This window comes from Crocuta crocuta, unplaced genomic scaffold (genome assembly GCF_008692635.1).
Source record: "Crocuta crocuta isolate KB4526 unplaced genomic scaffold, BGI_CrCroc_1.0 scaffold31, whole genome shotgun sequence".
NCBI classification, from domain to species: domain Eukaryota; kingdom Metazoa; phylum Chordata; class Mammalia; order Carnivora; family Hyaenidae; genus Crocuta; species Crocuta crocuta.
This window is the reverse complement of record NW_027528362.1, coordinates 9,949,988-9,969,565: the sequence shown is the minus strand read 5'-3', so window position 1 is coordinate 9,969,565 and position 19,578 is coordinate 9,949,988.

Genomic DNA, 19,578 nt, shown 5'->3' with positions numbered 1-19,578 from the left:
TTAATGAAGAAAATGTAAAAAAAAAATATGGGCCTTTAAAATACTAGAGCAACTTGACATAGCATAAAAATAAAACATAATTTTTAAACCAAAAGAAGAAACTATTGATCTGTTTAAAAAAGAGAGATAGAAAAGGAGAACATTTTAAATACATGGGTCAAAAAACACATAAAATAACACCACCGTAAATCTGACTCGAAGACTTATGTACATACATGAATGGTTACACTCAGTGATCAAGACATCATCAGACTTGGAATCCTCCAATAAAAGAAATTGAACAAGATGTCATCTTCAAGAGACCCAGTTAAAAGGATCCAGATTTGTAAATCAAGAAATCAGGAAAGATATAACCAGACAAAGGTAAGCCAAAAGAAAGCCAAGATAGTGATTTTAATATCACAGAAAGTAAAACCTCAAGGTAAAATTTTCATAGCTGACATTGAATAATAAAATAACAATAGATCTTAAGGTATTATGATTGTAAACATTTATTGACCTGACAATACTCCCCTCACAAAATATAAAGAAACAACTGACAAAATTATGAGAAGAAAGAGATAACTCAAAAAAGTTAATTAGTTGTGCTCATAGGGAAAAGAAAGTATATTAAACTTCACTGAGATACTGTGCATTATTTATAAGCCCAGTAAAAATCCAAATATTTGACAACATATTTTATTAGTGAGACCACAGGGAAATGTGTGTGCTCATACACTGCTGGTGGGAATGCAAAATCATTCAACATTTGTGGAAAGGCGTTTGTCTATATATAGAAAAGTTCTGTATGAATTAACTCCTACCCAGTAGTCCTCCTCCTTAAAATCTATCTCAAAGACACACTGACAAAAAATGCAATGTACACAGGGTAACTCATCAGAATTTCTGTCTAATACCAAAATAGTAGAGACCATTCAGATGACCAGGGACAAGAGAAAAGTTGAAAAACTTTAATACATCCACAGGATGAAAACCACGCAACCGAGTGCAACGAGCGCCAGCGAGGAACTCTGTAGAGTGGTATAGATCTCCAGGCTATATTGTTAGTAAAAGATGCAAAGTGGAGACAGTGGGTACTTTATTCAAACTCTCCAGGAAGTGAGGGGGGAGGCAATTTTTTTTTTTTTTTCAGAAGAAACAGTGTAAGGACAAGTAATAAGTTGGTTGGTTATCTCTGGGAGAAGGAGAGAAGTCAATTTTCTGAGTGAATAACATAAATGAGGTCTGATAAAAATCTGGTAATATCGAATTTAAATTGGAAATAGCAGCACAGTTTTATGATGTGTTTTGCTTTAAAAACTGTAGGTATGTTCCAGACTAGGAGCAATGAGCTTAAGAACATCGCTAGCACCTAAGCTGTGCCCTCCCAAAATAGTTTCCATGGAAGGAGCCTGGCCACATAGACGTACAGCTGATGCCAGGGCTGGGGTGGAAAGTTCATACATTTATATCTTTCTGGCATAAATTTTTTGTTAGGCCAGAAAGCAAGGAAGTTATCAAACACTAACAGAAATCTATTAAAAGGACACAGGAACTCACCTAAAGGTGCTTCCGTTGGCTTAAGAAGGAGACATCTGGGCATGAAAAAGATTCCTGACAATAAATGGAGCTGCTTCGAGCACATTTACGTGTGCAAGTTCTTGGCATTAAAACCCACTCATTGGTCACCATTGGAGGTTGCTAGGACACCAGCCCATGATTCTGAAAATTGATAAAGGCAAGAAAATCAAACATTCATCCAGAATTACTTTTGCCAACTCTGTTTCAGGGTAAGAAAATGGTTGCTGAGGGATATATCTTCCGTATGGAAGAATTCCAGCTAATAAATGCAGAAAGAATGAGAATTACAAAATCACCATTTTGCTATTTCTAATGAAGTAATAAATTTAGGCAACCATGACCCAAGATCTCCGACTTTGAGTTTAGCAAAATTATAAATAAATTTTTTAAAAAAGACAAAACAAAATTCCAGATGTCTGGAAACTCAAGAAGGTATTACTAGATGAATTTTGGGTTAAAGAGTAAATTAAACGGGAAATTATGGAATTTTGAAGTGAACGGTAGAATTCTATATGTCAAAATGTGTGCAACACATCCCAAACAGCATGTAGCTTATGATGAATTCTTTGGTGAACAAGCAAGTTGAAAATAAATGAGCTAAGCAACTGAAGTCGTTGAAAAAAGAACGAGAGATTCAGCTCCAAAGAACGCGATGTAAACAAATAATATACAGATGACAATAAGTCAGTGAACTAGAGAATTCCAACAAACCCAAGAATAATAGTGCACCATGAAATGAAGAACACGAATCACTCAACTTTCTGCCCTTGAGATCCAAATACTAAACAGTGGCATAGGCCAAATAGATCAAATATATAAAGGAAGAAAGTCTAGATTTGCAAAGGACTTTTGATATATGATAGTTCAGCAGTGCCCTTCAAATTCTTTTTAACTCTTCCTAGCACCTTTCGAATGTACTAAATGCAATGAGCAAATGCATTACGAGCAAATGTACTAAATGCAACAAGCAACTGAAAAGTCCGAGAGAACAATCCCCATAAGACTGCCTTCATTTCAGACATCAACAGCAAGTTCAGGAATCTCCTTCGTTGCTACCAGCTGATTACAAATTGGAAGGTCTCCACATCTACCCTCAGGTTCAATAATTCACTAGAAAGAGAGAAAGAGAGAACTCACTTGAAGGCTCTTACTTATAGTCATGTTTATTACAGACAAGGGATGCAAATTAGAAGCAGCCAGAGGAAGAGACTCATATGGTTGAATCAGGATGCATTTACTGTCCTTTCATTATATGTCAACTGGGGAAGCTCACCTAGACTTTTGGTGTCCAGGGCTGGAGAAAAAGTTTCAGCCATGCAAGCAGCTGCCTTAACTTTATTCTCTCACCCCTCCTGGAGGTTTGGGATAATATATTTTTTCCCCAGCTCCTCCAAAGGTTAAAATTAATATTGCATACCCTTCAAAGTCCCCATCATAAGCACACTGTTAGACTGTCCAGTGGCCAAAGTCCTAGGCAGACAAAGACATGCCTATCCAACAGGACACTCCAGGTACTAGAGGTCACTTGTCAGGAGCAGAGAGTAAAAGCCAGACTGTTCTTGAGGTGGGAGTAATTCTCCACTGCATACCAAATATGAATCATGAGAAGTCAGACAGAGAAACCATGTGTTTTGAAACATGGGTGATCATGATGAGACAGATTTGGAAACCAGTGATATAGCTAATCTTGTTTTTACAAATGAAAAATCTGAAGACCCAAGAAATTCAGTGGTTTATTTATGTGGTAATGATCACACAGGCAATGAGGGAGATAAGTCTAGAACTTAGGGAGATAAGTCTAGAACTTGAGCTATAAAGGGTCTAGACCACAAGTCACTCTCGCCCACATCTCTCCTACATTGTCGGCTGATGTAACACCACCTGCTTTTCCCACGTATCTATAAGCCTGTTCACACGTTGTTACAATTGACAAAACATGAATTTGTGCAAAAAGGCTTGATGGATTCCTTATGACATTATTATTTGCAAGTGGCAAAGGGGACTTCAAAGGTGTGCTCTGTAGAGAAGAGTAGGGAATAACTCAACATTTACCTTTTAAACCAAGAAACTCAACCTTGGCTTAACCAATCTCTGTGAGTAAATTTAATTTCCTCGAAGTCAAACATTAGCAAATGTTGTAGAGCTATTGCTAATTTGATGAAGCAAGATGGGGAGAAAGTCCCGTGGGTCTTTTAAATAATTTACCATTCATTCGGGGCGCCTGGGTGGCTCAGTGGGGTAAGTGACTGGCTTCAGCTCAGGCCATGATCTCGTGGTCCATGAATTCAAGATCCACGTCGAGCTCTGTGTCGACAGCTCAGAACCTGGAGCCTGCTTCAGAGCCTCCCTCTCTCTCCGTTCCTCCCCTGCTTATGCTCTGTCTTTCTCTGTCTCTCAAAAATAAATAAACATTAAAATTAATTAATTGATAATTCACCATTCATTCAACTTCACCTGTGCAGGAATCTTATCTACTATCTTCATTTCCAAGACATCATCATCCCTTCTAAACTACCTACCTACTCTTCCTTTTTTCAGTTGTACCTCATAGTAGCACTCAATATAGAAATGTAAGAATCAGATCAGAATCTATTTTCCTATTCTGGGTGTTCATATTATATTATTAAGCTTTGTTGTATAAATATTATGTTTTTCTTCAGTAATTGAAATAAATCACTCTACTCAAATTGATTGTTATGCCAAAATTTCTGAGATTGCTGAAATGGAACTAATGATGTGGATATAACTTATATCAAAATAATTGTTACAAGAAAGCAGACAAACAAAATCTAAATTATACTTAACTGCCAAACAAATACTTGTTGAATAGGGATGAATTTTATTCTAATCTTATTGACTCTAACTCTTAATCCCATTCACCAAGGTGGTGATGCCCTCTCATTAGCTCTCTGCTTCCAGATTTGTGTGAAGATGAAGTCTTGTGTACAAGACTTGGGCTGTAGCCCAAGGATTCCTCTGGTCATCTGTCCAGTCTGGTCATGACTGATAGGCTCATGGTCCAAAATAGTAGGGTTTGTGGATGATCTCTTTGGGGTCAAGCTTGGATTCTGGGATTTCAGTCAAAGCTGGGTGGTGGGGTCATTCTCATGAGCTGCTCGATATATCCATTCTCTTCTAAGTCTTCCCTATTCCCTGCATCCTACAAGGGAAAAGGGATGGCCTCACCCCTCCAGTTCTGCAAATTCTTCAGCCCCCTTTGTTTTAGTTTCTTTTCCATGCAAGACATGATCTTTTTTCCCCTCCTGTCTAGAACAAAACAACAACATTCTCTCAATAAACAAAAGTTTAAGAATGTAAGACCAGGATTGGGTGTCTACAGGTAACTTCCTTGGGCTTCATAATAGAAGAAACCTCAATGAGACTTTCTCAGTGGAGGTGGGGAGAAACACAGGGAAACATGGCAAATTCATATCTCATTAAGTCATCCTGTTACACATAAATCAAGAAGACAAGGATGGTTTGCTGTAGTCTCTTGAAGTGATAGTGAATAGGAGCAGAAAAGATTTAGAAACATGAGGGGGAAAATGTTGTTAGCAGGAAATGGTGCCCCATGTTACTGCTCTTATGACTAAGTGGGAATGGATTGGTCCAGATCATCACTTCACGATCACAGTATCATCACATGCCGTCTTTCACCCTCTGCTAGAAAAGGTGTAAGATGTGAGACCATAGCCACTTATCTTAATCTGTTTGATGTATTGGTTGAGAAAACATTGCTATTCATTCTTAAGAGCTGTAAGAATTGAACATGCACAAATTATTAGTTGAAGTTATTAACCTTTTGCTAAAAATGTAGCATGACTAAATAGAAAGAACCAGTGTGCTCTTCTCTTTGAAGGTATAAGATACCATACTATCTTGTCCTCTGGAAAAATATTTATAAATGCCTGTTTGTTACATCATTCACTGACATTTTGCCTAAACTGCTCCCAAACTCTCAGGGTCAGCTTGGAGTGGACGGGCATCTGGCCCACACCCAAGCTAAGAATGGTTGTTACATTTCTAAAATTTTTTAATGTTTATTTATTTTTGAGAGAGAGAGAGAGAGAGCTGGGAAGGAGCAGAGAGAGGAGAGGACACAGAATCCAAAACAGGCTCAAGGCTCTGAGTTATCAGCACAGAGCCTGATGTAGGACTTGAACCTATAAACCATGAGATCATGACCTGACCCGAAGTTGGACACTCAACCAACTGAGCCACCCAGTCACCCCTCTAAATTGTTTTTAAGTCAAAAGAAGAATAAGATTTCATGACATTGAACACTTATGAATTCAATTGTTGATGTACCTGAATAAAGTTTTATAGGAATGCAGCCAAGTCCAATGACTTAGAGTGTCTGTATCGATTTTTGTGCTACAGGGATGGAGTTAGGAGTTGTAGCAGAGAAAGTGTAGTCCACAAATCCTAACATATGCACTCTCTAGTCCTTCCCAGAAAATGATTGCTAACTCCTGCACTAGAATGTATGGGAGCATGGAGGCGGGAAGAGGGGAGGTTGGGCCATGTTTCCCGGTTCTACACCCAAGATTCTGATTGGGTAGCTCGGTATATAAGACCGGGAATCTTCATGTTTAATAGGCATCCCAGGTGATACTGTAGCAAAAGATCACTCTGAAAGAAGCATTTTTAAATCCAGATTTTAAATACATACATATATGTATGTATGTATGTATATAAGTATGTATGTATGTATGTATGTGTGTCATCTGCGGATATTTCTTCCTGGGCAAATAAGCATTCCTTATCTCTCTAGGATATTAAGGAGAACAAGTGCATTTAAATAATAAACTGTAAATAGATGTTTAAAATATTTAAATATTATTTGCTAAGCCTCAGGGTGCCTTTGTGCCCTTTAAAAAATAAATTTACTTCCTAGGTACACTTGGGAAAAAAGAAATCATTTTTTCCAAATAACATTTGTCAGAAATAATAATTCTCTTCTTCCTCAATCTAGCTCAAATTTAAACGTTTGGACAAAAAGAACATAACTAAGAATAAGATGTGAAGGGAAGGAAATATTTCCATAACAATGTGTGCAGAGAGTAACCCTACCCAGGAGGCACGCATGGCAGAAAATGCTGTATTTAAGGATACAAAATGTTTTCTGTTTCAAGTCGCAATTTTAAGATACTTGTAGGTTTCTGCAATTTTTCTTCAAGTATAAAATTCCCGAGATTATGCCTAAGAATGTTGGGGAAATACATCACGGGGAAATGGTCCTTTATCTGCCTCTTAACTGATAGTGGATGATGTATATCAAGTATGTATTCACAAACTAAAAGGAAAAAGGAGTTGAAATATCAGGTTTAAAACTTTTAAATTCAGCCTGTAATTAAGTCTTGGTACATTTATGATATGTACCAAATTCTAATGAAATAAATACGGTGAATTTAAAGAAGATCGCTAAACTGTGACTCTGTCAGTTGGGTTGGGTTTTCCCATTGATGGCCAATAGAAGTTATTAGTGCTTCTATCCCAACTCCCCTGGGACATTTTCATTTCTTGGTTCTTGGTGCAGAGAGCATGGATCATTATGGAATGTGGTCCAGTTCAGTTGCTTAGGAACCGACCTTCCTAAGCAGAAGGTCTAGATAATAGGAGCGTCTAGCCCCATAACGGTACGTTTGCTGACCCCTCTCTCAACTTCACTGACTGCCCGATTAGCATTTCAGCTCAGCCTGACTTCACCTCCAGCCAGATCAACCTTGTCTGACCCTCCCATTCTTTTCCTTCCTTCTTGGCTGTACTCTGCTTCTGCCCTCCTAAGTCTATATTGAGAAGAAACTCTTGTGAGGACATGAGTCTTGGCTGTAGCAGGGCTCTGGATCCCTGGTCCCAAGGTAAGGATCCCTCAAGAGACATTGCAATTGTGCTTCTCAGCCTCTCAGCCCATGCACCTATAAAAGCAGAGAAGAGTGAATACATACCCCCAGGAGGGTAAGACATGCCCCAACCTGCCTGTGAGTGCCCTTCACCATCTCACATAGGTTAGTATAGGTTGACTAGATGACTGACACCTAGGGAGACACGGCACCATTTTGCAGTTGTAAACTGGACAACTGAAGTAGCCTTGAATCCAATCTAATCCAGTAACTGTGACAGTCCCTTATGTACTTCTAAGCCCTTTAGTTTTGTCGGGAGCATTTGGGTAGATAGGAAAGAGAAGGCTGGGGCACGTATGATCAGGGTAAGAGTCAGGCTCCTTGGGACTGGTGTTCTTTGCCAACTCTGGCCTCCAGAGGGATGCGGCCACCTATCTGGCATTCAAGACTACGGTAGCTTAGGGTGAAGTCTGGTCTCTCTCAATGCCACAGCCTGTAACTGGGCTGCGTAACTGAGTCTTACCGTGGTCATCACTGGTGTTGCAGATGTCTTGTGTAGACCATATCTCGTCAAGAAGCTTTCCAGAGTCTTTTCTGAAGGGCGACATCATCTCTTAACACAGACGACCTTGGGCAGGGTTCAGCTATCTTCTGAGTCTGACGTGAAGGAATTTCGGGACTTCCTTTACCCCATCTCTGCCACATAGAAACCAAAACTGACAGAGCAAATCTCAATTTCTCGGAATTGTATCCTTTCCCAAGATGATATGTTAAAGTCCTAACCCTGAGCACGTCAGAATGGGACCTTATCTGTAAATAAGGTTGTCGCAGATAGAATTCATGAAACTAAGATGAAGTCATACTGGAGGAGGGTGGGCCTCAATCACATGTTACCCGTGTCCTTACGAAAAGACAGAGACCCGGAGAGAAGGCTATGGGACACATTTACAAGCCAAGGAACTCCGTGCATTGTCAGCAAATACTAGGAGCCAGAAGAGACAAGGAAAAATTAGGTACTACAGGTTCCTAAGACAGCATGCTCCTTACACATGCTTTTATTTCAGAATTGTGGGCTAGGAGATGGCGTATGTTGTTTTAAGCCACGCAGTCTGTGCCACTTTGTCATGGCAGCTCTGAACAACACATGCAATCCCCTTCTGCCGGTAGCCTACTGTCATACAAACTTGTCTGTCCTGGACTAAAGAGGAATCTTCTTGACGCCACTGGGCACCACCATATGACCCAAGTGTTCAAGTCAACACCTGAGAAACTAAATAGGATCTAAAGAAATTTGGAAATGAGTGTCCTCAGAAGAAAATGTGTTTGCAGAAAGAGACTAAGAACCCATGGCCAGGAAAATATTGGACTCGTACGTGAGCTCCGTGCGTGCCTGTGACCCACAGATGTCAAGTTCAGTCATATGGAGCTTAGGAGGAGGTAGTGGCTTTTTGTTTTAATTCTCTGTTACTATCCCATGATTTGCTTGAGTCTGTGATATCTGGTGGCCTCTGTTGGCTTTGCGGGGAAGAGCAGTGAGGTCTTTGATCCCTCATGGACGTCGGACACACATGGGTGTTGCTAAGTCCTTCCAACTGGGACCCTTGGAAGTCCTGAGGGAAGGGGACAGTGACTTCTCCATGCACCCAGGGACTCCGGATTTTCCCTTTGCTTTGGGCTCCTGCCCTGTTCAGAGTGACTTTAAAGCTTATTGTCTTTACTCTCTATTTCCAGAATAATAGGAGGTGGGTAATGAGTGCTCTGGGCTTGAGAACTGATGTGGGGACAGCTTAGGAGAGCCTGAAAATCTGGGGGGGGGAAGCAAGAAAAGGGACAATGACAGCAGAGACTGGGACAGAGACAGGGTGACAAGTGGCAAGCCACCCTCTTGGACATACCCGTCTGCTCATCAGCTCGTGTGAAGTAGCAAGAATACTTTCTGCTTTCAAAAGTGAAAGCCAGTCATCGATAAGGTACTCGGATTCTTAAAGCACCGTCAAGAAGTAATCAGGTAAAGATGCAATCAATTTTCCACGACACGCTTCTTGGGAACAAATGTTTCTGTACTTCAAGAAGCCGCAAGAAATGCATGTGTGACCGATGCTCGTGTGCTTTCTTGCTATGAGCACACGTGCTTATGTGCGGGCATATGCCTGTGTGTGTGTGTGTGTGTTTGCACGCATGACACAGAGAGAGTCACCACCGCAATAGACCTCACCTGGAGCCCAGTCCTCTGGGGTTGTTAGAGAGCAGGTGGAAATGTGGAAGAGCATCGTGCGGTTTTGCCCGAGGTGGGAAAGGACAGCCAAGTCGTGACCCAGCATAAACACAAGCCTCAGCGGATCCGAGAGAAGTGGGTTTCCTTCCCTGCCATCTCCCAGCTACAGGGGACACGGGGCTATTCCTGCGAAGCCAGAAGGAGGAAAGAAAGTGATCTTCTGTCGAGTCTTAATTTCTGGAAGGTCTTGTCTTTAGGGACATAATGTTTACATGACTTAGAAGGCATTGATTTGAGCAAGTTACACAAATGTCCAGCTTCGCAGGAAAATGCAATCGTGGCTGTAAGACCAGAACGCAGGCGACAAGTGCTTTATGAAGTACGTGGATCCACAGTGACCCTGGTGCTTGGTTACGTCTCACCCAGGGATGGGAGTGCTGTCGCACTGGGCAGCGAGGCAGTGCGGTCCTCTGCGACTTCAGGGAGTCCAGGCAAATCTATCTGATCCACGTTACAGCCATTCCACGTGTGTTTTGTATATGTTTTGTTCGCCTGCGCTACATCATTATTGAATTGCTTGCTTTCCTTATCGATAATTAAAAATGTATTGCGTGCTAATTCTGTGCGAAGCCCTTTGAATAAATCATCCATTTAGTTCTTATGACAGCCCTGTTAAGGCAGGTGCTGTGTGAGATGCTCCTCGTACAAGGTGTGGGGGAGTGGACTTATGGGTCCAAGAGGAAGGTCGGTATAAGCCCAAGTTTATTTGCTTTCAAAGTGCATACTCTTAACGAGATTTACGATACGTCATAGGTACAGCCAAAGAATGATACAGTGCTTTAAAGAGACAATAAAAGTGGGAGACAAATATATTCCAATAATTCTATTAAGCTGTATTCTGAATTCTTCCTATAGTAGTTTCTTAAAAAAAGCTCAGCATTTTCCATTATTTCTTATCACAGACTCCCTTTTCTCCTTCATTCGACTACTGCATTGCTACAAAATGTATTATAACAATGTGCACTTGACCTTTTTCTATCCCCTGGGACCAGATACAAATATTTAATAAATTATTAATATGTATTAATTAATTTATAATTTAATTTGTAAATACCTTAATCTGGGCATTTAAATTACAGGTAAAATTATATTTCATTTCTTTCTTTTTTAAAAAACTTTTAATGTTTATTGATTTTTGAGAGAGAGTGAGAGAGAGACAGAGAGTGAGTGGGGGAGGGGCAGAGAGAGAGGGAGACCCGGAATCTGAAGCAGCTCCAGGCTCTGAGCTGTCAGCGGAGAGCCTTGTGTGAGGCTCGAACCCACGAACAGTGAGATCATGACCTGAGCTGAAGTCAGACCCTTAACTGACTGAGCCACTCAGGTGCCCTAAAAGTTATATTTAAAAAATGGAATAAGACATGTGGCAAAAAATTTTTTAAAGAAAGAAATTTTTTAAGAAGTTTTTTTTAATGTTTATTTATTTATTTTGAGAGAGAGAGAACACGAGCAGTAGAGGGGCAGAGGGAGAGAATCCCAAGCAGGGTCTGAGCCACCTGCACAGAGCCCAACGCGGGGCTCGAACTCACAAACTTCTAGATCACGATGTGAGCCAAAATCAAGAGTTGGACACTTCACCGACCGAGGTACAGATGTCCCATAAAAGAAAGGAATTTTTAAACTTCAGATTCATTTTCAATAGAAATAACACATATAATGCCTTTAATAATAAAAACAGACAACAAGCAGGTATTCAAGGGTTTACAAAGAAAAACAATATTTCCCTGATCCTCCTCCTCCAGTAACTCTGCTTCCCAGAGACAACACTTTCACACGTTCATCTTTAATTTTTCCGCTCTTTATCTCTGTATCACTGAGCGCTATGGCCATACCGCTGCCTTGAATAATCAGATCAAGGCATGATCAGTTGACTTCCACCTGCAGGCAGCGAGGAAAAGCAAAGGAAAACCACAGAAAACTCCAAGTCAGACCCCAGCCGAGCCCTGTCCTGGGGACTTGGCCCATGTCCACTGCAAACCGGTGGGAAAAAAAAAAAGTCAATTTTGAAACTAGAGGGAAAACCACACCTTCACTAACCAACAGTTATTTGTATTGCCTTCAAAACGAAGAATGCGACCTTTGGCCTCTCTGAATAATGAAGTCCATGGAAGAGTCCTTCAGGAAAGTTCTCGGCAACAGACAACTCAAAAGGATTCTTGCTGAAGCCGTTTTTCTTTCCACTTTGTTTTCACTCACACCCTTCCTTGGCTGGCTGGGCTCGCCAGGACTTTTGACTTTCCGGGGTATTGTGTGTGCCTGGCTAAGAAACCCAACACCAGTGCGGAGGCTCCAGGAAGTCGTTTTAAGGAACCAAGTGTATTTTGTAAACAGACAACTAGCACTGGATTGAGTACGAAGACACGTAAGCCACCCCTTGTTTGTGTTTGCTAATGGTCTTGAGGGTTTGAGCCAAGGTTTTAGCTTACACTGCAAGGCAGCCCAAATTAGTGCCGGCCAGCAACAATCACACTGTTTCCTTCGTTCACAGCGTGATAAACTTCTGCAAATAAAAGGCACAGCATTTTGTCGACGTGAACCTCCTGAAAGGTGATCTAGCCATCTTTAATAAGATAGAGACGAAGAGCGTGGTTTGGAAATAGAAATAGACAAAGTGTAGATTGACAAGAACTAAAATAGCTGAGTTTGGGGAGTACTTCCCAGGGCCCATTCCTGGAGACCTTGGGATTGTTTACATGATCTTAAAATATTCTTAACAGTCTTCAGAGAGGGCAAAGCCAAGACAGTTTTGATTTGAGCACCAACATAACAATCATATTTTTTCTGGTAGAGTTTATGATACAATGTAAGTAGGAAAACCAGCAAGGAATGTATGAAATGACCTGTCTGCTCGAATTTGAGCAGATGTGATTCAGTTACTTGTGTATGTGTGTGTGTGTGTGTGTGTGTGTGTGTACATAAAATACCTACCCAGGGGCATCAGGGTGGCTCAGTTGGTTAAGCATCCGACTCTTGATTTCAGCTCAGGTCGTGATCTCACAGTTTGTGGGTTCAAGCCCTGCGTTGGGCTCTGCATTGGCAGCATGGAGCCTGCTTGGGATTCTGTCTCTCTTCCTCTCTCTGCCCCTCCCCTGCTCTCCCTCTCTCAAAATAAACAAACAAACAAACATTACAAAAAAAAAACCTACTCAAAATTTTTAGAAAACTGGCAATGAACTTTTCAGTCTATTACCATCACTTCATAGTCTAGTCACTTCAAGTCAGTGCATAAGAGTCTAGGGAGAGACTCAGCTTCCATTCCTCACATTTCCTTCACCCTGTCTGCAATGAAATCAGCTATGCATGAACATCATTATCCCAGAATCAGGAAAATAGGGTTTTCTGAAAAAATCTCCTGAATGCGGATCCATTTTACATTTTCCCACCAAAGAAGAGACACTACCAAATGTCTGCCACAGCTGTGGCTGCTCGTGCACAAATCGGTGACAGAAGGGCCACCTGAGCTCTCCTCGAGGAAGAATCCATGGTGAACGGAATTTAAAAATAAGAACAGAAAAGGGTCACAGCTCAGGCAATGAGGACTCTGAGGAGCAGGAAAAAAAAAAAGGAATTTTCGATTCACTCATTCAACTTGGAAGACAACCTGTTTTCCTCAATCAGAACAAAGTCTTCAGCTGTAATGTGGATGCTGTCACCAGACGTATTCTCATTCTTCCCACCCTGATTTCTCAGCGCATGTCATCGTGCAGTGGAAGTGACACGGTAGCCATCCTAATACATCGTGAGTTGATTTGTACATACTTCGCAATGAATTCACTGATAGAAAATTTTCTGTGCACGTGGTCGGAAGCACAATTCTTGCTGGTGTATCTTGTGATGTGGATTCTAAATGTCAGTGGATATTGGTTTAAGGCTGAGTGTGCTTAGTGGAGATGCATCTTTTGCTTTGTTTTGTTTTTAATACTCTTTCACAGGGAAGAAGAAAAGAAAGATCAAGAGTGGACACCTATTACAGATGGCAGCTAAACAGACTTCAAAGATTAGGTCCTCCAGGATAAGGGCTTATCTGCCAACGAGCTTGTCAGAAGTCCAGAAGGGTTTGGTCACAGGTGTGCCGAGTCACCTGAGGTGTCTTACCAGCCCCCAAACCTATTTTCCTTAATAGCAGTAGCTCCCGTCAAGAAAGGGTTAGTGAGTTCTCTGATTGACATGAGAGACTGAAATAAAAATGGTCTTTCCTCTTCTGTTACCGCTGCTGTTTATTGGCTCCCATCACAGCCTGAGCACAGGGTAAATCCTCAGAGGTAAAGTGGTGCCTGTTTTTAGAAATACTGTATGCTCCTCAGGTAAACACAAGGCGCTTGTCTTAGCAGTAAACAAATTACCATCGTGTTACCAATTTCTCTCTTGCACTGCTAAATCGCCAACAGCTAAAAGTAGAAAACATAGTATCAAGGTGTGGGCTGTGATTTACAAAGTCTTCATCTAGACCCATCTGATCCTCTGTTACAGTAAAGAAAGTTGGATTTTTCATTGACGACTTTGCTTAAAATCTTGTCTGCCCCCCTGAAGGCTGGATGACCTTGAGGAAGTCCCCTCAACATTCACAGATCAGTGTCTCCTCTTCCTAGTGAGCAGAATAACATTCTAAACACTAATGTTTAGAATGAGCAACAACAAGTAAAATAAAGGCTTGTGGGGACTGCTTTTAAATATTACAGGAACGTGTATCTAGTTTTGAGATTCTCACTTTCATTTAGAATGTTTCTACACACTAAAAACAATGTAAATGATTCCACCAGAGAAAGAAAAGAAAATGGGATTCAGCTGATTTACCAGATTCAATCTGCCACAAACCACATAACTATTCCACTCGATGTACAGACTCCTAACCAATTATTCTGACATCATGTAGACACATTCCTGGACAACCTGACAAACAGCGAGTGTTGACCTTGAAACGTCAGAAGCATCCTCTGACAGTGTTTTCGCTCATTTTCAATGTGTTCTCGAATCCTCCCTTCTGAGAAAAAGGCTGGCTTTCGGAAAGAATTTCCGTGGACCCGTTGTATGCCTACACACCCACTTCAGAGAGGTTCCATTTTGTTCCCAGAGATACTATTGCTGCTGCATGCATCATCACAGACTGGAGAATTGAGACAACTTGAGAGATCATTTAATATCAAAAATAATTACTCTTCCCACCATGACTGCACTATCTCAAATGGTATTTTTCCCTTAATTATGTAATTAATTGCCTCAGTGCTTCATTTCACTCCGATGGAAATCCCATGAACCACCACAGCCTCCGAGAACAAGATAGTATGACTTTACATCTTGGGAAAAAAAAAAAAAACCTGGGAGGTAGGTAAAATAAAGATCCATGACAAAATAAAGAATCAAGTGTACTGTGTTTTTGCATGAGAACACATGTTCGTGTTTACGAGATTAATACATCAGTGGTGATAGTGAACTTCTCTGAGAGAGGGCAGGGTCGGCGGATCAGGTATTTAAATCAGGCTCTGCCACCTGGAGGGGCTTGAAAGAGCACGGTGGTCGGAGGTGTGATTGTTCGATCACTGTAAGACGTGAAGCTTACGGTGCTCTCTGGGTGGCCCCACGTTCTTCCCAGATTTTGAATTCAGCTGTAAGGCAATGGCTCCCATTGCACATCCCCAGACCAGATCATTGCTCTGAGCTCCAACCGATAAATCCAACTCTCTGGAGGACCTTGCTCTTTGGGTAGAGCAGTTATCTCTCTAACCAAAGAGATAGAGGGATAGAGAAGGTCCCTCCCACATTTCAAAACTTCTAGTGTAAGGACGTCTTTAAGAACATGGGCTCGAGAGCCAGGTTGCCTGGGTTCAAACCTCGACTCTTTTGCTTTGCAAGCTGTGTGACTTTGGCCAACTTACCTAGCATCTCCGTGCCTTAGTTTCTTCATCTGTAAAAATGGGGGAAATAACACTGTCACAGTTATTTGAGAATTAAGTCCGTTAATTTCTGAAAAGGGCCTAGAATGCTGCGTGGCACAGAGGAAGCACTCAGTAACTGTCAACTTCTCTTGTTGTGATTCTTCCTCTTCTGTCTCAGTGAATGGCTCCAGGAGCTTCCCAGCAATTTTAAACTTGGATCCACTGGGGACATGGGCTTTTCAGAGGTCTCTAAGATGCCCTCCGTGAGGCAACCTGAGGGGAACGCTTAGGGAAAGACGTGGCATTCGGAGAGTGCAAAGGAAAGGTAAGCGACGGCTACTATAGTCTTGGGCTCGTCCTCTCCTTAGAGCCCCCCCCCCTTTTTTTTTTTGAAAAGAGAGAGAACACTCCAGTGGGAGAGATTGTGAGAGAGAGAGAGAGAGAGAGAGAGAGAGAGAGTCTCAAGCAGGCTCCATGCTCAACACAGAGCCCCCTGCAAGGCTCAATCCCATGGTCCTGGGATCATGGCCTGAGTCGAAATCAAGAGTCAGATTCTCAACTGACCAAGCCACCTAGGAGCCCCCTTAGCTCCCATTTCTAATTATGTAGTAAGTGTTTTTGCTTCCAACCCTTTAAAAAGACTCAGGTATCTCTCCTCCTTACACTGCCGCTCACCTGGCATCTTTCATGTCCTGACAGGCTCATACCCCAGCCTCTGGCTCTGTGGTCCGTCTGCAGCCTCACTGGAACCAGTTTCCCAGGCATCCCGAGGTCACACCGCTGCCCTCCCCTCCCACCCTCCCCACCCGCTATGCTCGCTCTCATCTCCAGCATCACTAGAGCGGCAGCCGGAAAGATGCCACACCTCCCACCCTGTCCCCGCGGCAGCCCCGCCCGGTCCCCGCGTGCAGACTCAGGGGCAGCCCCCCACCCGGCCTGCGGGCCCCTGGGTGCCGCCACCCNTCCGCTCTCCGTGAATCGCAGCCCCTTCCCTGCGCCCGACCCGCCACAGCAGCAATTCCGGGCGGCCCCATCTAGGGTGTGGAGGAGAATACCAGTTCCCCTTTACCTTCGAGTAGCATTCACGTATTCACGAGGGGCGATCGGAAAGCTTTGGGAGTTTGCATTCCCCCCCCATCCCNATCGAGGCTATTTCAGGGGAAGGCCTGGCCACATCACTGCCTCTCCGGACGACGTGACAGACAGGACGAGCTGGTGCTTCGGTCCACGCCGTCCCATGCGGGTCCCCCTGGGCACCCCTTTACCTGTCTCGTCTATGCGCTCCGAAAGCAGGCGGTGTCCCGTTGGTTTGTATTGTCAGAGCCCAACACTGACCCCACACACGCTAAACCACTCCATTAACCGCAAGCAAAGGCCTTGAGTCCCCCAAATAAATCATGCGTCGCAGGAGAAGTGAGCTGGAGAGCTGGAGAGCTAAGCCTTGTCTTGACTCTATTTCCCGTTCTGTAAGATACACCCTGAGCTGTAACAGAGATGACAAGATGCCACGGGTGACGTGAGCCCGCGCTTGCCGACGACACTTTGTGACATGTTGGTCCATGGCTGAGGAATACCTTCAAAATATTTGCAGTAAAGCTTTAAACAGCTACGAGTAAATAACTCGGTCCTCCAGAATGGAGGGACCCGCAGGTATAGTCGTTCCTTTGAAAACATTTTGGATTATCTGCACAGTATTTGTTTTCCAGAAAAATGACTGGACTCCCTTGATTCCTGTCCCGGTTTAAACCCCTGGGAATTGTTGTACTTTTTGGCCCCAGAACTGCACCTTTTCCTAGGCAACATGCCAAAGAGAAATCTTTTTNGGCCAAGCTGATAAGAAGGGAAAACCTTATAAAAATACAAACCTTGAGCAAGAAAGGAAATCACCACAGAGAGAATTTTCATTCTCCTAGGATTAAAAACAGCCTGAAATTAACACACCAAGACTGGAGGCCTGCTCTAGGTTTTTTTTTTTTTTCTTTCTTTCTTTTTTTTTAATTGGCTTTTGAAGTCAGTAAAGAGCTGAATCTGTAAATAGAGCAAGGCAATGGCCCTTCCTTCCCCGTCCCCCACCAAGAGCAGCTTCTTGGTCCCAAGAATACCATGAACCCGGAAGCCCAAGAATTGTGCTTCAAGCCCAACTGTTCTTTCACACTTTTCTGGCCCTTTAAAGAGGGTCACCAATGAAGTCAGGCTTCAAATCGCACTGCTTTAGAAAAAACAAAAGCAAAACAAGTGCAGACTAAGCATGATCAGGAATTTTGGCATCTCTTGAATGGAAAGTCTACAGACTGGCTTGTTCTTATCTGGAGCTCGGGTGGGAAGGACAGTGAGAACAGGGAGCACAGAAGGAGGTAGAAGTAAACGGAGGTAGAAACTTCAGCCAATTAGCTCTGTCTTTCTGGGACTCACAGTTTGAGGGCTGGGGAAGGAGAAATTCCAGGGGTGGTGATCCAAGGATTCTTTCCTTTAGGCAAGGAGAAAGTCCGGATGGTCCACCATGGTTCCCTTAACTCAAAGACTCTTTGCTTTGCTTCTTTTGACCTTCCATTTTCCATTCCCTTCTTAATAAGTTGACCAAAAAAAAAAAAAAATAGCAAAGAAACACAGAGTATTCCTGCAAAAATCAATTGACCTGAGTGAGTAGTTCCAAAAATGCGCATATCAGATTTCACCTGCCGTCACCTTGGCTCCAAAGCGAGGTGACGGAGAAGTTGTCACCAATGCCATCTTCGGAGCTATCTCTCTCCTCAAACTGTCTAAACTTCTCATAAAAAGATGCACGCTAATCCGGGGTAGGAATAAACTATATCACAACAGCAGTAAATGCAGGATAGTTCCCACCTACCTCAATCCCACGGATCTAGTTTAATAACCATGAAATTTTGGATCTCTTAAATCTCTTTTCAAGTAGCTAAAACTTCTCAAGTAGATTGTTTTAGTCAGCTCAGGCTGCTGTAACCCAAACCAGGGGGCTTACACAACAGATAATGATTTCTCACAATTCTGGAGGCTGGGAAGTCCAAGGTCAAGGGCCTGCTGCTTGGTTTGCAGATGACAGTCTTCTTGCTGTGAGGGCTCTTTTAGTAAATGAGGGTCCCAATCCCGTCTCCTGCTAACCCCTAAAGATAATATATTTAAGGCATATGACTTTTTCAATAAGCGGTGCGTTTCTTTCCTTTTCATTTTGTTTTGTTTTGTTGTCTAATAGAGTTCTTTAAAAGTAGACTTAGAAGCAAATTTGATTGTACCTTTGTAGATTATTCCCCCGTACAAGAGATAGGATTGTCTAGAAGCTGGGACTCCTTATGTTCTACCTCATTTGTAATCACACTGCAGAGAGGAAAATAGCTGTATTTTTCTATACAAACAAACTGGCCAGGAATATGCCTTCAACAACTCGGCTGTAGTCTCTGGTGATAAGGAAATTGTTGTCTTCTCCACTTGCTTATGCACTACATTATTTGCCAGGAAAATAACTGGTTTGCATGTGAATAATTCAAGGCACTCTAACCTTTTCTTCGCTCTTCTGATGGCCATACTCTAAAGTGATCAGGCACAAATCCTACCTCAACCACCTGCAGAAAGAACCGGATGGTGGAATACGAGCAAAGCAACCATGTCAAGACTGATTAGCGAAAAAGTCCATTTTGGAGGGCCATGGTATTCTGGCATTCATGTTGTTCCCCCCACGCTGTGTTACTGAGTGACAAGATAAGACAGGACAGGAAGCAAGAGCTTTTGGAAGGATTTTTCCAGGCCCTAGGAAAGGCTTAAAATCCCTAAAACCAGCAAGAGTAGGTTAAGTTCTATTTGGGGTAATTGGGGTAAACATCCAATTAAAGGATTTCTCACCAGAACTTAGGGAGTCAACACATTTCAGAGCTTTTTCTTTCCCCCTAAGCCCCAGTGCACCAGCAAAGCAGGTATCAAAAAGTCGATCCCAGGAGAAAGGGACCATGAGCCCACCTACGCTAAGCAAACACCAAGGCTCAAATCCTTGGCAATAATGGCTGGAGTTAAAGCAAGG